The sequence below is a fragment of the Musca autumnalis genome, unplaced genomic scaffold (assembly GCF_047663935.1).
Source record: "Musca autumnalis isolate F117 unplaced genomic scaffold, ASM4766393v1 scaffold_5, whole genome shotgun sequence".
In the NCBI taxonomy this organism is placed as follows: domain Eukaryota; kingdom Metazoa; phylum Arthropoda; class Insecta; order Diptera; family Muscidae; genus Musca; species Musca autumnalis.
This window is the reverse complement of record NW_027412088.1, coordinates 1095578-1115693: the sequence shown is the minus strand read 5'-3', so window position 1 is coordinate 1115693 and position 20116 is coordinate 1095578. Positions and strand designations below refer to the sequence as shown.

General features: G+C 33.2%; 1 protein-coding gene across 1 annotated transcript in view; it reads left to right on the top strand.

Annotated features, from left to right (window-relative positions):
• Stacl (SH3 and cysteine-rich domain-containing protein) overlaps positions 1-20116 on the top strand; it is a 427746-nt gene that overhangs the window by 36089 nt on the left and 371541 nt on the right. Inside the window, exon 2 of the mRNA XM_073988359.1 lies at positions 12417-14040. The gene's annotated coding sequence lies outside the window, so the exon portion shown is untranslated. The remainder of the gene's footprint in view (positions 1-12416; positions 14041-20116) is intronic.

Genomic DNA, 20116 nt, shown 5'->3' with positions numbered 1-20116 from the left:
AGGCGAAGAAGCAAGACATCGAAATGTATTAGTGAAAGAGGTTTGTATCTTTGTTATTGTCTGCTCAAAACTGTCGTGTTTAAACCACAGGTTAGGTACGCTAGTTAGACAATCATAGAACCCAGCAAAAATTTGGATCCGGTAGTCATTACGTAACCCATTACAAAGTAATGTAAACAAGCTTCTTTTCCCATTACAAGTAATCTGAAAAGTAATGGGATACTTCTTAAAAAAATTACAAGGCAAACCTACTTACTTTGCTCCTCACTAAGTAATGAGGACGGTGACACAGTGAGTGTGTGTCCGACTATAAATCCTAGGGTTGTGTGTTCAACGCTCACTGCCGGCACGCGAGTTTTTTAATTAAAAAATAACAGTTCGTGGTGCACACGTGCACTGCACATTTAAGTTCTTAAGCAACCCTTAATGTTCGTGTGCGTGGCATAGTGTGTAGTGTCTTTGGCTAGAAATCAGAGGTGTGTTCAACTCGCACAGCCAGCGAAATAAAGTAAAATAAAAGTATGAAGTGTGATGAAATTAAAAAAAATCTACATCAACTGTTCTAAAAATAGAATTTTTTTCAACTTACTTTTCAACTTCTAGTGGCCACAGAATAACTAGTTATTCTAGTGGTCATAAAATAACTACAAACTGAGTGCGACATGCCCTTGTAAAAATAATGGGGAAGAAAGGGGGGTTGCGAGTAATTACGGCTGCCAAAAATCCCTTACAAAACCCATGATTTTGGGAGGACTTTTTTTGCTGGGAAGGCTCTAAACCACTGGGACTTTATATGTCACTTTACCAACATCTGCTCTGTGCCAGAACCTGCAAGAATCTACTATTGAAATTTTGTCAAAAAAAAAAAAAAAAAAAAAAATCAAAAATAGGTTCTGGAACATATACCAAAGGGTATACAATACAATGTTGTACCAAAAGGTATACAATTTTGTACCATCCCGGTAGGAAGCCTGGGGTCAAGTGTCAAAATGTCACTACTTTGTTTACTATTATGTTGACTTTGACAACATTTTGTCAACAGTCTTTACTTTTACTTTCTTTAATAAAATTCACAATTTAAACAAAAGTGTAGTGTTAGAACTAAGTTCATTATCTTATAGTACGTTTAGATTAACGAAATCCATTGAATTTCTAAATGTACTATTATTACTCTTGTTTTTAAATGTACCAACAAGTTAGAAATAAAACTAAAAATCTAATAGACAATGGAAATTCACTGGATTTTGTTTATATAGACGTAATATTATGCATCTGGTTTTTAAATCAACTGAAAACACCAAAATAGACCAAAAAATCTAGTAGTGAAGCTCTGGTACCAATGTCTACACATGGCCCTTCATGAACAACTCATTGCCTCCAATGACTGTTCTGACTTACTACAACCAATGTCAACACATGGTCCTTCAGCAACTACTAGATCCAATGTCACTGGTGTCTTTGGAATGCCACGTTCATTCGAACTGTCTATGGCAAATTACATAAGTTGTCTACAATTTATCAGTAGTACTGTTGACAATGTCAGTAGTAAGTCTGTATAGATTCACTATTGACATTTCCCACAGGGATGCTATTTAGCGAACGGACAAATCAATAGGGAAATAAGGCTATTGCCTAGGAATCTCTGAAAATACGAAATGCCACATAATATATAATTGAGTCAGTTCATTTTGTAGCCAATACTTTAAGAATACATGCAATGGGGCGGTCTCAGTTATGTGTAGGTTTTACATCAAAATGAGGGGCGATATGACATATTTTAAAAAAGGAAATGCTGTGATGTATTATATTTCTAAATCCGTCAATTACTTTCAAACAATCATAAGGTTAACTGTTTGATAACACTGTGCAACATGTTTAAGGTAATCTTGTGCAAACAATTTGAGCTGACGATTTTTTGAGAGTAGGGATCCAAATGACAAAAACCCTTGAAGTACGTGTTGTAAAAGATATGATGCAAAATACCGCTTAAACAACATGAAGTAAGCATTGTAGAGTTTCAGAATGTTCTGAAGAGTTGCTGAGAACTTCATTTTGAATATTTTTGCAGAACGTTACTTGGTGCAACTTCAACAGCTTAGCATATATCAGTAATTATATAAAATTTTCTATATTTTATAGATTTTGATGCCCCAGATGGGGTTTTTTAAGTGGTCTGTTCAAAAGATAAGTTCTGATACTTTAGGGCTACAATGTTGCCAAAGACAGGAAGGCAAATTTCTAATCGTTTCGGAGATAAAGGCCTGATAAATGCAAAAAACTGTAGTTTTAGCCCGGTTAAGATGAGGCCATAAAATACGAACTGTATCTGACTGGACAAAACCCTACTAGTGTTTTTGTAATCTCAATACTTTCAAAAAATGCATACAAGAAGTTGTTTGCATTTTCAGTGTTGCATAGTGTAAGCAAATATTTGTGTAAGTGCCTAATTGAAATAGAAAAGTAGATAACCAAAAACTAAAGACAATGTTTTGAAAATAGAAACATTGACAGTTATGCTTACTTAATTGCAGTGCAATGTACTGGTTGGGGGTTCGATTATCCGTGTCTGTTATTTCATTAAATATTTATTGTGATCATTGAAGTTTCTGTCAATATTCTATATGACAATCCCACCAAGGACGTGTGGAAATTTAATCTAAAATACGCCACGAAAATGGATTTCGCACCCCAGCCCGAAAGTACCTAAACCCAGCAAAAATAAAAAAGAAATAATTAATACCATTATGGTACAGTGTTTTATTTATAAATGCGCTACAAACTAGAAAAAAAGTTTTCTCTTACATGAACAGGCTCATGTATGTCTACCGAAAGGTTTCTTGCGCTTCGGAAGTGGAAAAAATCATTTTCTGTTCATACAAACACCTTCGAAACGAAAATAACACGTAAACGTACACTTTTCCATGTAAATTTGGGTTTATGTATTTCGAAAGGACTGACTTTTGTAGAAAGATAATGTCAAAATCACATTTTATTCGACTGCAAAGTTTATTTTTTGTGGTTGTCAATGTTTGTTGGGTACTCTACTACACATCAAGAAGAAACGTTGCTTCTTCTTTCTTATTTTTTTTGTGATGTGTGATAACTTATGCAGACATTTGTGTGTCTGTTTGAGCTTATTAATTATGTATGGATATTCAAGTGGGTCAATTTGCATTTGCGGGACATTGGATACAGGCATACACACACGCCTAGGGAAACAGAAGCAATGGCATACGTATGAAGGAATTTAATAGGACATCATCATAAAATATACATAAACAATAGGATACACTTGGGGAGATTAACCAAAACATTATGGGGAAACAAATTGTTATTAAAGTATTTGACAAGTGCCTGGTCAATGGATGTGCCATAGTTATGGTCCCCTTTTCTCATCATAATTTTTTGGTGGAGACTGTTTTAGCACAGTTTTATGTCTTGGTTGTCTTCGGACATGACCACTCTTTTTTACACGTAAATACATGCTTACACACACACACACACACACTCATTTATATGGATATGGGAATTTATCAACTCACTTAAGAATTATTAACTCCACAGATATCATTGGACCCTATGGCTCACATTCGCAATTTGCATTTGTTATAGGGATGTACATCTAGGATTAAAAAACGACCAACAGAGCAAATTTACATTTATCGATTCATTCATAGTTTTTTCCGAGTATGTATTGAGGCAATTGTACAGAAATTAAAGTATGTACATTGTACAACAGGGTTATAATAAAAAATCAAGCCAGTCCCATGTGCGTAATATTATCCTGATAAAGAGAAAGAGTCTTTTAGTTCGATTCGGTTTAAAAAGTTCCCGCACCGACAACGATTTCTAAGGGACTTTGGATAAATTTCTCTCTGTAAAAATATTAATTTTAATTTTTTGAAAAAATATTTATATGATTTATTTAAATTAAAACAAACCTTTGATTATCGCGATTTGGTCACAATTATGTATTATACATATGGATAATGGTCCGATTTCGAAGATTGTATTCAATTTGAATAAGAAATACAAACATAGCTTATTTTTGGAAAACATTGATGTATATATTTCTGCGTTTGGAATGCTCAATAATATAATTTCAAATTTGTTTGTGCGTGACCTTTTTAACATTTAAAAATAATAAACGTTATTTAAGTCAATGATAAGCAAAAGTTCATTCATTCCTGCTACAGGAAAACAATTTTCATAAAACTGTCGAAAAATCGTCACCCTATTCTACACACAAATAAATAATTTATGACACATTAGTATTAAGGTTGAAAATAAATATTATTTTTTAAGAAAAATATTCACCGCAATCTTTTGAGTAAAGTGTCCAAAGGTACTATACACCTAAAAGGCGAAGATTTCAAGTAATCCTAATTTCCAAAAAGATTACATTTTACGTCCCCTATTTTTTACATCCTGATGTAAATTTTAAAAACGTAATATTTCTAGCTCTACTTTCACAATCTGATAAGCTTTTTCCGTACAGTACAGTAAATTGGTAACCAGTAAGGAAATGACCAAAGACGGGCAATGTCGACTATACGGATGAAAATTAAAAAATTATCGTGTAGAATATCTCAATATTTTTTCACGTAGAACACTTTTTACTTCTACGAGTATGTTTCATTTAAGTGTTCGGTTTTAGCAATTACAATTTCAAAAGGATTATACGCCTACCACGAGAAAAAATTTTTAATATTTGGTAATTTGGAGACCGTACATATGGGGGCGATATCTAAATATGAACAGATTTATGTAAATATAATTTGGCAAACTTTTATCAAGACCAAATTCTGTCACACATTACAAATTTCATCAAAATTTGTGCACCAAATACATAAAATCGGGATCAAATATATATGATAGCAATATCCAAATCTGAACCTAATCTTACCAAAATAAATAGGGTTCGCCCTACGGCCAATACTAATACTACGTTTACATTTACGAAATCCACTCGATTTCAACTGTCAATTCCATTGCTCAAACGTCAAATGAAATCCAATCGATTTCAGATGAGTTTTCATTTGACATATACATACACAAAGGAATTGACAGATGAAATCGAGTGGATTTCGTAAATGTAAACATAGTCTAATACCCCTTATCATAGTGTGGTGTGGGGTATTAAAATATGGTTATATGTTTACTGTAATACATTTTTTTATTATTAGACTACGCAAAAGTATTAAATTTATTAAAATATGAAAGATTTTATGTAAAATTCAAAATGTTCTTTGTCTTAATGTGTTACCTATGTTGCATATTTTTTGCATATTTCATATATTTTTTGCATATGCAAAATATGCAGATATGCTTAAAATTAAAAAATTAAAATTAAAATTTTGGTCCAATCAGAATTTTCGTATCTTCATTAATAAAACTTATGCAAAATCCGATGTCTAGTAATAATGTAAGCAAAAATAGTGCTGATGTAGGAAGTGAAATACCTACAGATACAGTGCTGCTCAAAACATTTGCAACTGGAATGACAAGTTCATATTTACATAGTTCTGAGGTAGTTTGTAGATTTGAAATGCAAATATTTTTGTAGATTGATTGTTTATTGGGACCCTTTTAAAGATTTAAAAATTAGTTTGCAAAAATTGCACTTATTTTAGAAAAATATACAAAATATACGAACTCACTTTTGGTTCTGCTCAAAACATTTGCAACTGAGAAATTTTGATACAAAATCTGAAGAAATTATTTTTGTTTTGATAATATCTTGTGAGTTAAATATTTTCTTTATTATATGAAGACACGGTAAAGGAAACCAGTTAACTAAATAAAATAATGCATCCTTTGGAATCTTGTGCTCTAAGGATGATTGCTAAATACCATAGTGTTATTCCTTTATGAATTTAGATTACTTAAGCTGATCGGGTCATATAAGAACTTAAAATACTAGTTTTACGTGGTTATATATACGTTTAGAGGCGGTATTACGCCAAAGCAACTTGTTATACGACACTTCTGGTATGTATGTATATGGTGCAATTTGACATGTTATGGATCTGATCTGGATCTTGGATCTGCTTGATCATCTCCTGCACATCACCTTTCCATCTTAGGGCGATTTTAGTGTTTTTAGGCGGTGTCCAGCTCTGTTTTAGATACTGTGCTGTTCCTATGTTTATTTTTGGACGTTGGTCGTTGGATCCACAATTTTCAAAAAGTACCATTTTAGCAAAGCTTTGATATAAATTTTGGTCATAATTTAAATTTTTCTTAAAAAATTGGACTTGTCTTGTTTTCCGCATACTTGTCTGTCAAAAGTAAACATAGGTGGGATAAAATGTATTACTCAAGAAAGCTTTTGGCCCCCTTCTTCTGGCTAAAAACAATCTGATGCCAATCAATACAGAAAAACTAGTCAAAAAATAAATGAGCAGGCTAAAACATGTGTTCCTCCGATATTTCACACATTTTTGTAACGTAAGTGTTCATAACTGAATAATCATTTTTAAATCTTGAAAATAGGGTCAAAAAAATAATCAAATAACAGAAACAAATATATTTAAAAACTAAAAATGTCACTAAAAATTTATTGAATGTGATATTGGCATCTGAGTTGCAAATGTTTTGAGCAGCACTGTACATATAATTAAATAATACTGGTCAATACGACTTTTGTTTCATTTGAATGTTTTACTGTTTCTTGCTCAAATTAGCGAGTTATTTTCAAATCCGGAAGTTAAAAAGTTCAAATAGAAACAAATTTTATAACTTATCTATTTTTCTATGCAGCTTAGAGTCAGAGCAAAAACATTTTTTTGTTTTTAATGCGTTTTTTAACTTAAAGCACTGTATCTTTGTTATTTGTTAAACTGCATATTTTCTAAAGTCTTGTATCATAGTCTAGTTTTTGAAAAATTATAATGTATTCTACTTGTTCAAGGTGTTAAGATAAAGGTGTTACTCAATATTTGTACAAGATATGAAAAATAAAACATTTTTTAGTGATGGCCTTTGTAACCAATGCTATTTCCTCTGATATTAACTACAATGTTAATATTATATTAAAATACAAATAAGAACTTCTTTTAGAACGTGAGTCAATAGTTATACCAATAACCATAGTCGGGAATATTCGTGGTAGATCCTAATATATATTCTGACAATTCAGTTTATAAAAAAAGTTCAAAGCCGTATGACTATCACTTACACCTTATATTATTACACCATGGGTACCTGGTTTTAGTGGTGTCAACTAAATAATTGCAAAATGAATGAAAATCGCTAAAACTACCTCTCATATGCTGAGAACTGTATACAACATCATACACCGCACCGAGAGAGAAGGCAGTCTCAAATTGAAGACGTTACATGACAGGCCAAAAATAGTAACCGCACAAATTCACAGGAGAATGATTAAAGAAATTTACGAAAGACCCCAAAGCAGCACCAGAAATTTGTTTTTTCTAATCAAACCAGATTTTGGAGTAAATTTTTCACATGGAAAAGTCAGAAAAGTTTAGGAAGTTATTTCTAGCTTTTGAAGTTATTTTCAAAAAAATGACTATGACAAGACATTAAGGGTTATGTCCAGAGCACGTACAAACAATCTAATGATATATGGAAAGTCCTGTATTAGCCAGGCTTGCCCCATATTAGACTAGTTCTTAACGGCGTTGCTCTGATAGACGAAAAAATCAGGGTATAGAACAACTTTTTTTGCACATTTCTTTGAAAATAGTTTTAGAAACATTATTAACAATGTCGTGATCATGTTTGCTTTCATAAAAACAAAAATTTCAACACCTTCTCAAGTTATGTCGTATTTTTAATGGCATTGTGCCGTATAAAATTCATAGTTCGGATGGAAGTCAGCATATCTAGCGTAAAATTGATATTTTACTTGTGGAAGAAGCCGACAGACACCTGAGTTTAAATAAATTAACTTTCGCTATCAAAACGCTTCGGAAATAGTATTATAGTTTGGGCTTGAATGGCAACAAAGGATGTTGAAATTTTTGTTTTTATAAAAGCAAACATGGTCAAAATATTGTTAACAATATTTCTGAAAAGAAAAGTTAAAAAAAAATTGTTCTATGCCCTGATTTTTACATCTATCAGAGCAACGCCATTAAGGACTAGTCTAATATGGGGCAAGCCTGGCTAATACTTTCCATATATCATTAGAATGTTTGTACGTACTCTGGACATAACACTTAATAATATTTCATAGTAATTTTTTGGAAAATAATTTCAAACCCTAGCAATTTTTAGCCAAATTGTCTACAAAGGGACATTAATTACATTCATGCCAAAATTACGTCAGCAACATCATTTTTTCTACCGGAATCAATGACAAAATTACTGAAAACGATAGGGAACTAATTATTTCACCATTATGTTTACTAAAATGGCATAAAAAGCGAAAAATTTGGAAATTCTTAATCGATTATTGGGGTGCATCATTTTCAATGCTCAATTTAAAAATGTCAATTTCTTTGTTTTCCGGTAAAATTTTAGTATAACAGTACTGCAAACGGAATATTTTTGTATACCATTTTAAATACAACTTTTCAGCCTACAAAATTGTTTTGTTTTTAATTGTTAAAAAATCTCATCTCGTTTCCAAGTTATCAACGTTTACATTTTTTATTTCAGGTTACATCATTTTCAGTGACAGTCGCTGTAGAAAATATTCAGATTTGTTACAGACAACTTTTCACGCCATCTTATGTATTAGGATGACGTTATATTTTCTGATGAGACTTAAATTATGTTGTACCATCCCGATGGGCCAAAAACCCCTTACAGCCATGGAAAACATAAAATTTAATAGATAACGTAATGTTCGGAAAACTATCAATTATGGTATGGGGTTGTGTATCAAGCAGTGACGTTGGTAACATCCACATTTTGGAGGAAACAATGACGGGGGGAAAGTTTATTTATATGTTTTAAAAAATGATTTAACCAAAAGGACAAGAAATTTGGGCCTGTTGACCCTGAAAATTCAAACAAATTGCAATATTAGTACTACCAAGACAACAACCCTAAGCATAAATCTTATTTATGTAAGATTTGTTTGTTATACAACTGCACCAAAGTCATTGATACCCCAGTCCAAAGACTAGATAATAACTCCATTGACAATTCATGGGTACAGCTAAAGAAAAAAAGTCGGGAATAGGTCGCCTACTAACAGGAGAAACTAATTAAAATGCATTAAAAAATAATGGCAAAAATATACCATTGGAATATGACATTCCGAAACTTATTTATTAAATTCAGAGACGTTACAAGCTGTTATTGATGCCCAAGGTGGGCACACAAAATATTAGAGCACACTTTTCGAAAAAAACCGTGAAAGACTGAAAAGTTGTGAATTTTACAATCCTTTGGTTGACAGTACAAATAATGAGTTGTTCTCCTTCTTGTAAATTTTAAGAATTTTTTAGTGAAATTTAGCTAGTTTTTTATTTTATTTTATTAATAAACATGTTAACAAAAATATTAATAATTATATTTATTTATACCAATAAAATTGTATTTTATTTAAAATTTTGTAGTAATTTTTGTTTTGCAATAATTAAGTTGACTAACTGTAGTTTCCCTTCAGTAATGAAATTACTTAGCTCCACAGGTCATGGCTTATTCCTTTGTTGAGTAAAACGGTGGATTTATTGCCCGCATTTCATGTTTCCAGTACATACATATGTTCATACATATGTATTACGGCTTATGAGTTAACTAAATATGAAAGAAGATGTGCGTACAAATGAATTCGGACGGATTTAAATACATACATATACATATTTTAATAATCTTAACTAATTTTAATAGGTCAGTATTGTTATAAAATTTCACAAAAAAAGTTTACATAAGTATAAGCGTTTTTGGCCCACCAAACACATGAAATCGGTCGAAAATATATTTGGGAGATATATCCAAATTTCAACGGATTTCAGCAGAATAGTCAAAATTGCTTCCAGTCACATGCTCCAAATTTTTATCACAATCGGACATACGTTGTGCAATTGGTGCACCAAATATGCACCTAAAACCGAGCGAAAATACTTATGGGAGCTACATATATCCAAATCTGAACCGATTTTTTCCAAAATAAATAGCGTCCTTTGGCCAAGAAAATGATGTTCCCCAATTTTTATTTGAATCGAACAATAAATGCGAATTGTACTTTGATTACAAAAATACATGGACAGATGGACGGACATGCATACATCGGCTCAAAAAGTGATTCTGGTAACATGGGGCGGCTACCCCATCGTCCATTATCTCGAAAACTACAAGTGCTAGAAAATATCCGTTGAAATTGTGAGTTCAACGAAGATCTGTCATCTCCCTAAAGTTGGGAGTTGTGTCATACGTATGATAGCAGACGCACGCGGTTTTGTGTTTTCAGGGTATTGGGAAAAACATGGTTTTATACCGTTAGAAGACATCTACTGAAGAATAGAAATCGCAATAATTTCCATGAAAAAAATAAACTACAAATCGACACCTTCAAATAATAGTATGCTAAGTCTAAAAAGTGAGTTTTGCAGGAGAAGCTCTCAAAGTGTGGACATTTTTTTGAACTTCAGTACTATGCTAAGTCAATATTTGTTTACAACTTCTGTTTGGATTGACCGATCATTACCAAAATTTGACAGAATTTAAGTTAAAGGACGTTCGACACCTCCAAATAATAGTTTGCTAATTCTGAACAGTGAGTTTTGCAGGACAAGCTCTTAAAGTTTGGAAATTTCTTTGACCTTCAGTACTATGCTGAGTAAATATTTGTTTATAACTTCTGTTCGGATTGTCCGATTATTACCAAAATTTGACAGAATTTAAGTTAAAGGACGTTAAATATAAAAATGTAAATAACTTGAAAACATGCTAAGTCGACTTAGCATACTATTGTTTGGAGGCGTCGAAATGTCAGTATATTATTAATTTAAGAAAAATTTTTGATTATTCAATAGAAAACATTTTCCTTTTTTGCATAATGTTTATATTTAAGGAAGAAGTATGGTACATTACAGTCCGTTGGTGAATGCTCCATATCGATTTTGTAATTTCTCAAAAATAATATTTTAAAAACAAATTATAGCCATTTATACATCAAAAGTTCTAGTCAAGGTATGTTAATATATTTACCAAAAACAATATTTGAAAAAAAAACTTTAACGGGGTCAATATGAGAACATTTTGAACAAAAACGTAGCGAAGGCGCCCCATGTTACGGATCGGAAATTAAGGTTCCCCTACTATTTATATTGGTTGGAAATATGAAAAGGGGCACAGTTTGAAAAGAAAATTAACTCAAAAGGAGAGTCCTTACACGTTCCAAAAGGACAATAGCCCCAAAAGTATGGGTTTCCTTCAATAAATTCGAGTTTTTTCAAACAGGAAAAGTTAAAACTCGATCAAGATCACCGCATATTGCAACTTTACCGCTTTTCTGATCATTTAATGCCTTTAGAATTCATAAACAGGACATAACACACGGAATTTTGACACTACAGTAGTTATATTTAAAGATGACCATTTTTTCTTGGTTTTACGATCCAATGTGCGGTGGATTTGCCTATATAAGTACTATAACTGCCACTAAAACTAATTAATAGCCTCTTCAGGATCTTAAATACATATTTAGTTTTTTTGTACAGAAATATCAAGAATTTTTTACACGGTTCCACAAGGGTTCTGCGATGCATACTAACTTTTGCTATATAAATTTTGGACTTTTTGGAATTCGAACCGCAAGTATTGTACACTTTTAATTGTTATCACCAAAGACTACCTTCGTGACTATCAAATAAAATTATTGTTTGTTGTTTTCAATAAGTTATAATACTGAATACTAACTTTTGCGACAGACTGTACTAACAAAGACAAAATGTAGGTAATCATAAATTCCTAGAAAATTTTAAATAGTTCTTCCAAGGTCTATACAAACGGGAAAAACAACAGCCTGATAATGAAAGCAGAACAGGTCACATTTACTCTGATGCATTTGCATCGCCGTATATTGAAAATGCTGTGTTTAAAAAAAATATCGCACATTAAAATGTATTTAGATATGTACGTAATTTTGACTCAACAAAATAAACATTTAAATAATCCGGTACGCTATTTTATTTTCTGTAGAAAAGTATAGCTTTAATATTGTTTTTATAATAAATAATATTTTTCTTAAATAGCGTATACTATTCAGCGTATTTGAATATAAAAGTCATAAAACGCAGTATTTTTTGTGATATTTACGCCTAAAAACTGCAAGGATACACGAACACATATTCCCTTATTTCATTACAAGTGACTTTCTGAACTTTCATTTTTGAAAACATCTTTAATTATCGTGTTTTAAGTTGCTGTTGAATCCATTTTCCATTACGTTTATTAATGTTCATAAATTTACTCGCTGCTTCTTTTATTTGCAGATAAAACAAACGCTTTTAACGGTGTGTGTGTGTTTGTGGTGGTGACTGTTCTGGGCTTCAGTAACAGTGGCTGCTACCATTCAAGTTCAATCCAAGCCAAATAAGAACTCAATTGTGGTATTCTGTTACTTGGTTGACTGCCACTCAGTCAGTCATATTGGCATTAAAACATTGCATGGACATCGATGGCAGTGACAATGTGACAGGCTTTTTACCCACACATCCACACTCAATGATGCAGACATTTACACAGACGAGGAATACGTCATACAAGATCATAAAAACCAATTAAAACGTCAACATTGAATAAAGCCAAGCAAACAGGCAGCAGCAGCCAGGCTGGCACACCAGTCACTCACTCATAGAGACGGACATCGACAACGATACCGACACGGGCATAGGCCACAGCCAGGCTGTTCGTTAAAGCAATCACATGCGCTCACACTTGAATTTTCCTCACACAAGTGACTTATACGTCACATAAGGAACGAATGGAAAGCATCAACGGCAACGCAGCAAATGAAAGACGACGAAATTGAGCAAGGTTAGGTGACAGAGTGACAGTGCCACCGAAACGAATAAACGCAGTCAAAAGGAAAGGAAAACAAATCAAAGCTAGCCGCAACGAACGAAGCGAATCGAAGAGCAAACAAGCGTCACCGAACAAACTGAGATAAATGACAGCGTCAGTGGTGGCAGCAACAGCATCAGCATGAGGTGTAGAACACGTCCAGAGCCACTACATTAAATCGAATCTCTACATTATGTACGTGTGTATGTATGTGCCCATATGCCATATGCTTGAGTGTGTCGAAGTGTTTGGTTGTCTATTGAGAAATTTCACAAAAATAAAACAGATACAGATGTTGTGAAAAGAATCGGTCGGTGCAACGTTCGTTTGAAAAGCGGAAGATTTTCGCTTGAGAATGAGAGATTAGTTGGCTGGGGTCCTCAGTAAAGATTTGTTGGTCCACCACACCGTCGTCCGCTATGATCGCCACCGTCTTTTCGCTAATCCAAAAATAATTAAAAAATCATCAAAATCGATTTGAAGTGAAAAATCTAACGATCTATTGAAGTGAGTAATTGAGTGAGTGTGTGATTGAAAACAGGGCAGAGCAATGTAATGCAACTCTGTGTTTCTGTAATTTTGAAAAGTGGATAAATATTTAGAGTATCAAAAAGCAGCCCATAAAAAAGAAATATTTTATCAAAGTAATTAAAATATATAAAATAAAAATCACAAAAGAAAGACAAATAAGCAACGACAACAAATTGTGAATAATTTTTAAGATTGGTGTGTGTCTGTGTGTAAGTGTTCTTTTCTTTTAATTTTCAAAATATTTGTCACCAACGCCTTCGTCATCGTCAACAAATCGTAACGCTTCGCTCGCCTCGCCATCACGACAACATTCGACTGATGTCCCTGATAATGATCTATAAAAAGTGAAAAGTATAAGGAAGCTGCAACCAGAACAAAAACAACAACTACTAGCGTAAAAAAATCATATCAATATTTTTCTACTTGCCTCTACGTACCAACCGAAAAAGGATTATTTTTGGACCAATCTCTATATCGACTATTATTTACAAGAAACCAAAGCTATATTTTTTCTACAACAAGGTGAGTTTCTGATTTATTAACTAGCACAACGTATTTTGGTATTTTTAGTATGTTTTGACCCAAAAGTATTCAATTCATATGCACATTTATATACAGTTTGTCAAGCAATAGTTTTCGAGGAAAAGAAAAGAAATGGAAAATTGTTTTGTATCAATTTAAAAAAAAAACAACAGATAATTGGTCAGTCGATTTACGTACTTAAGAAAAGATAGTAGAATGTATAAATAAAAAATGAACCCATTTAGTACAACAATAATAACTAAAAATCAATAACTACTTGTAATGGAAGTTGTCAAATTAATGTTTTCGAAATGTATTGGAGGTTCCAAAATATCCCATGTTTTCGGTAAATACTTGAAAATTATGACATTTTATGAATATCCCAACTAAGGGGGTTACCATATGAACCAAGGTAGTACCAGAACAAAAACGTTCATACCATAATGCAGTTTCGATTTGAAACTTTGAATGCTTAAAATATTATAAAGATTGACTGTAGAGTAACTGGACTAAGAGGTTAACAAAGCCATATTTATAGAAATTTAACTTATGTTGAAGCGCATGTGTGGTGTATTGTAACACGCGAACTGTTGTACAGCCGCACAAACTCTGAACGTACATCGGTAAAATGAACTGCTTTAGCACGATCCACCGAGGAATTTTTTAAAATAATTATTTGTGCGGAAGCTGTGACCACATTAATGTAATAAAATAGGGAAAAATATGTTGAAGTAAACACGTTTTTGTTTGTTATTGTCCAATCGTTAGCTTTAGAACACAATATACAGCTTAATGCTCAAAGAGAAAGTTAAAGAATACACTTCAGACATTAAGCTTCCTAGGTATCGTTTTTTCGAATTTTCAACTCTAACCGCGTCAAAAAGATGCTGACATTTTGAAGAAAAAGAACAGGTGGTTTTGGAATTTTTGCTCTAGTCCGGACACGCAACTAGATTTGTGTAAAAGCTTATTATGTAATTGTAGTACTCACGAATTGGCATTTTTATATGATACCCTTCAAATTTCAAAAATTTGCAAAAAATGTTTGAAAATATCGTGTATTAAACCAGTTTTGGAAGTGTCAGTTCTACTTAAATAAATAGATCGATACGCGTGTTTAAAATTTGCGAAAACAGATATTTAAAAACTATCGCGAATCCAGAGATATAATAGATTTTTCCTAAAAATTGAGTGCGATGATACATCCACGGTTCTCGATGGATCGCATTGAAATCGGATGCGTATAAAATGTACTTCGTGGAAATCATAGCCATTTTACTGTTTTTTACACCCTAATATGCAACAGATGCTACATCATGTCATTTCCACTATTACGCGGTTTCTATGCGCTTCAAAAGTTATAATATTTACTGTAACTTTATTTCAATTTTATGCCACAATTAGAAGTCCTTGTGATCTAATGATCTAAACACTTTCGCCAATTGGTGAACTATAAAGCAAAAATTGGTTGCAACGGAATATATTCATTATTGTACGAAATTTTGACGGAAAAGAGAAAGAACTCTAACATTTTTTTCTTCAAATTTTCCTTTAAAATCATAAAACAACAAAATTAGAATAATATATGGTCTGTTCCAGAACTGCAAGAATCTACAAATTTTTACTATTTTTTTCGATAACATAAAGGAACAAGTAGGAAAAGCGTTTAATTCGGTCGGGCCGTACTTTTTATACCCTCCACCACAAATTTCAGCCATTTCGGTGGATTAATGTGGCCACAAACTTCAAAATACCGAAAATCGGAAGGTACCGTTCTATGGGGGCTATATGATGGCGTGGACCTATATCTAAAAATTTATGGGGGAAAGTTTTATACCCCAACGAAGACTAAATACCAAATTTCAGCCATCTCGGTGTGATAATGAGGCCAACACCTTCAAAATACCGAAAATCGGGAGATATCGTCCTATGGGGGCTATATCAAAACGTGGACCTATATAAACACTTTACGGTGGAAATGTTTCTTAGCCTCTCGAAACACAAAATACAAAGTTACAACCGATTCTGTTGGCAAATGGGACTAATACATTCAAAATATATTAAAATGACGCGTACTTTATATGGGGCGTTATATGGGGGCTATACCAAAACGTGGACCTATATAAACCAACTTTGGTAGGAATGTTTTTTGGCCTCTGGAGACACAAAATAGAAATTTACAACCAATTCGGTGGTAAAATGGGACAAATATCTTATAAATTCCTTAAAAGGGCGACGCGTCATTTTGGTTTGGGTCCACACGAAAGCGTGGACCTACATAGCCCGCTTTCAATACCAAAAGTCCTACGTACATATAATAGATTTTCCCAAAATTTCATCCACCTACGTCAATCCGTTCGGACGCTAGAGTGATTTCCACAGACGGACAGACGGACGGACATGGATATATCGATGTAGAATTGCACGCTGATCAAGAATATATATACTTTGTGGGGTCTACAATGATTGTTTCGAGTAGTTACAAACGTAGTGACAAACTTAATATACCCCCATCCTATGGTGGAGGGTATAAAACTGGTGCAATCGAAGCACAAATTACGGAAATACTGCACATGTTATCCGATTCCACAAAAATATCACACCGGATATGCAAGATAGCTGGGGAAAAGATCAGAAAAAACTTGAAATAGGAACAGCTATAAAAAATGGAACTGCAGCCATAACATCCGATCTTTGGATAGACAATTTAGGCGTTAATTTTACGGATTTGGAAAGATGATTAGGAATTTGATACAATATTGAAAATAAATCATTTATTACAGATAGACGACCTTTAAAGAACTATTGTGTAATGGGGTGGAGCTCGCACTTGAACTTATTTCAATCTAAAATACTTGAGATTCTTCTGTCTAAGAATGAATCACATTGTATTTCTGATATTAATTTATCGCTTCTTAAGGATCTATTGGAAATATTTGAAAAATGTAATATGATAGGGGAAAAGGTTGCTAGGTGTAAGTTATGTTACTATAATAATTGTTCCGCTAACATCCCAGAAGGTACAAGGTAGAGTTGTCTTATATCAATTAGTGCACCCTGATTTATATTGGTTCTATGATGTGGGACATAGTGTTAATCGCCGAGTCCGAACGTTGTGTCTTAAGACCACTTGTAGAATATTGTGAATAGAATAGTAACGGTGAATAACATCGAAACAGTTTTGGAAAAAGAGCCTTGAAAAATATTCACTTATTCAATAATTTTGAAGAAAAATAGTTTTCCTTTGGTCCAGTACAAACATTTTCTAGTCGTTGTTTTTGGTAAAAAATCGTGAATAGAACGATATTGTGTTTTATTAATTCAACACCTGCAGAATGCAGAATGTATGTTAGGAACATGAACACATGGATGTACATTAGGATTATGACTTTTTTACAACTTGTATTCCTGTACAATTATTTGACGAGATTTTTTTTTTGACTGCATGTAATATGTAATCTGCATAATTCAGGTCCTCTAAACTCTCCGTTAACCTTGATTGAATTCCTCGATTTTTTATGATCGATTGTGTCAGTGAGAATTTTGTCGAAAAATAGGTGAAAGCAAACAGCCTTGTCTTACACCCGACGTATGAAAGAACGGTTCTTAGAGGCGTCCATTGTGTAGAACTCTGCACTTAAAGTCTTCATATTGCGATTTTATGAGGTTGATCAATTTCTTGAGGATGGCAAGCGAGCTAAGAATACTCCATATTTTTGTCGGTAAACACTATCGAAAGCAGTAGAATAATCAACGAAGGTGAGATATATATGAATCGGAGTGTATTTATGTGGTCAACGCATATTTTATTTGCCCGAAATCCTGCCTGCTGCTTGCGAAGTTTAGATTCAATTGTTACACTTATCCTATTTAAAAAGATTTGTATCAGAATCTTTGATGGTATTGATAACAGTGATATTCCCCTGTAGTTCTTACACTGAGAAAGATCTCCTTTTTTGGGATTTTAATTATTATTCCTTCTAACCAGTCTTCTGGTAATTTTTCGTCTTCCCATATTTTGTTTATCAGACTCACAAGCTCTTTGCCACCGTACTCATTAATGAGTAATAAGTAAAGTAAGTAGTTAGGTGTAAGCCATTGTATATGTACTGGCTCTTAATGCGCTCTCATTACTCCGTAATGTAGCAAGTTATTATATGTGCCTACCAAATTTTTACTGGGTACCCACTTTATTTTTGAATTCCCTAAACCTGTTTTGAAACTGGAACAAAGTCTGCAACATTGGTCAAAATCAGTTACACCTGACTATAGATTTTTATCAATTACTTCGTTTGTTGATGAAACAAGTCATAATATTGCATAATCGGATAATCCTTAGGGCATTTGTTTTCCATTAACAATCCATAAATAAAATATCGGCCCCTTTGAAGTGTATCTTCTTCTTTATTTGCCTATTCGTTTTACGAATTTATGGTGATCAATGCAGTTACATAAAATGTATTACAGTATATTCGGTACATATATGTGTTTATAAGTTGTTGATTATTTCAGCAAAAGATTGTCGATTTCTGCACTCGCTGAGTAGAGTTGCAACATCATTTATACCGGTCCATTCCTGAATATTATTTATCCAAGATTTCTCTTTTCTTCCCCTGGACTGTCTTCCCTCTATTTTGCATCGGATAATGTTTTGGAGTAGTTTGTATTTGTTGTTTCGCATGATGTGTCCAAGATAAGCAGTTTTTCGTTTCTTTATTGTACGTATAAGCTCTTTTTCTTGATGTATTCTTTGCAGCACTTCATTGCTCGTTACAAACTTGGTCCATGGTATTTTTAGAATTCGTCTGTAGGTCCAAAACTCGAAAGCTTCAAGCTTCTTCATGTCGGCTGCCTTCAGGGTCCACATTTCGACTCCATATAGCAAAACTGACCATACATATGTTTTCAGATATCTTAATTTTGACTTTATATTGATATCATGACTCACAAAAATTTTCTTGTATTTTATGAAAGCTTCTCTCGCCATTTCAATTCTGCTTCTTATTTCGTTTGAAATGCTCCACTTGTCATTTATTGTGGCACCAAGGTATTTAAAACTATGTACTCTTTCCACGTCGATATTTTTTATTTTTAAAGGCGTTTGATTGCCCATACTCTCTTTGGAAATAACCATATACTTAGTCTTTCTAATGTTTATCTTTAAACCATAGCTTTCACTGTGTGCTGCCAGTCTATGTAGTAGGTATTGGAGTCCTGCAAAGCTGTCAGCTAGTATGGTTGTGTCGTCTGCATATCTAATATTGTTGAGAAAAGTACCATTTATAAGAATTCCTTTTTTGATATCGTTGATTGTTTCTTGGAATATTCTTTCGGAGTAGACATTCAACAATAGGGGGGAAAATATGCATCCTTGTCTCACACCTTTAGATATTTTTATGTCTTCTGTACATTCTCCATTTACATCCACATGTGCAGTCTGGTGCCAATACAAGCTTTTTATGCATCGAATTTCATTCTGTCCAATACCAATGGACGTTAGAACCTCTATCAATTTATCATGTTGTACTGTGTCAAAAGCCTTCTCGTAGTCGATAAAGCATATGTATACATCTTTTTGAACAGTTTTGCATTTTTGGACTAGGATTTGTAGGGATGAAAGAGCTTCTCGTGTTCCCATGCCTTCTTTAAAACCAAATTGGGATGCACCCATAACTTTCTCACACTTCTCATATATTCGCCCATGAATTATTTTTAGAAAAATCTTCAAAGCATGGCTCATTAAGCTGATAAGTCTATAGTCACTGCAGTGTTTCGGTTGGTTTTTCTTTGGGATCGTTATAAACGTTGATCTCAGCCAATCATTTGTGTATTCTCCGGTCTCATATATGTAGTTGAATAGCTTGTTCAGGATATTAATGTTATCTCCCTCTATTAACTTTAGTATTTCCGATGGAATCTCGTCAGGACCACATGCTTTTTTAACTTTTAAGGATTTTATCGCTGACTCAATTTCTTGCTTGGTTATATATGTTCCTTCAGGCGGTTCATTTCTCATCATCTCATAGGTAGATCGGTTCTGGTCGGTAAACAGGAGCTTTATGTAATCTTTCCATAT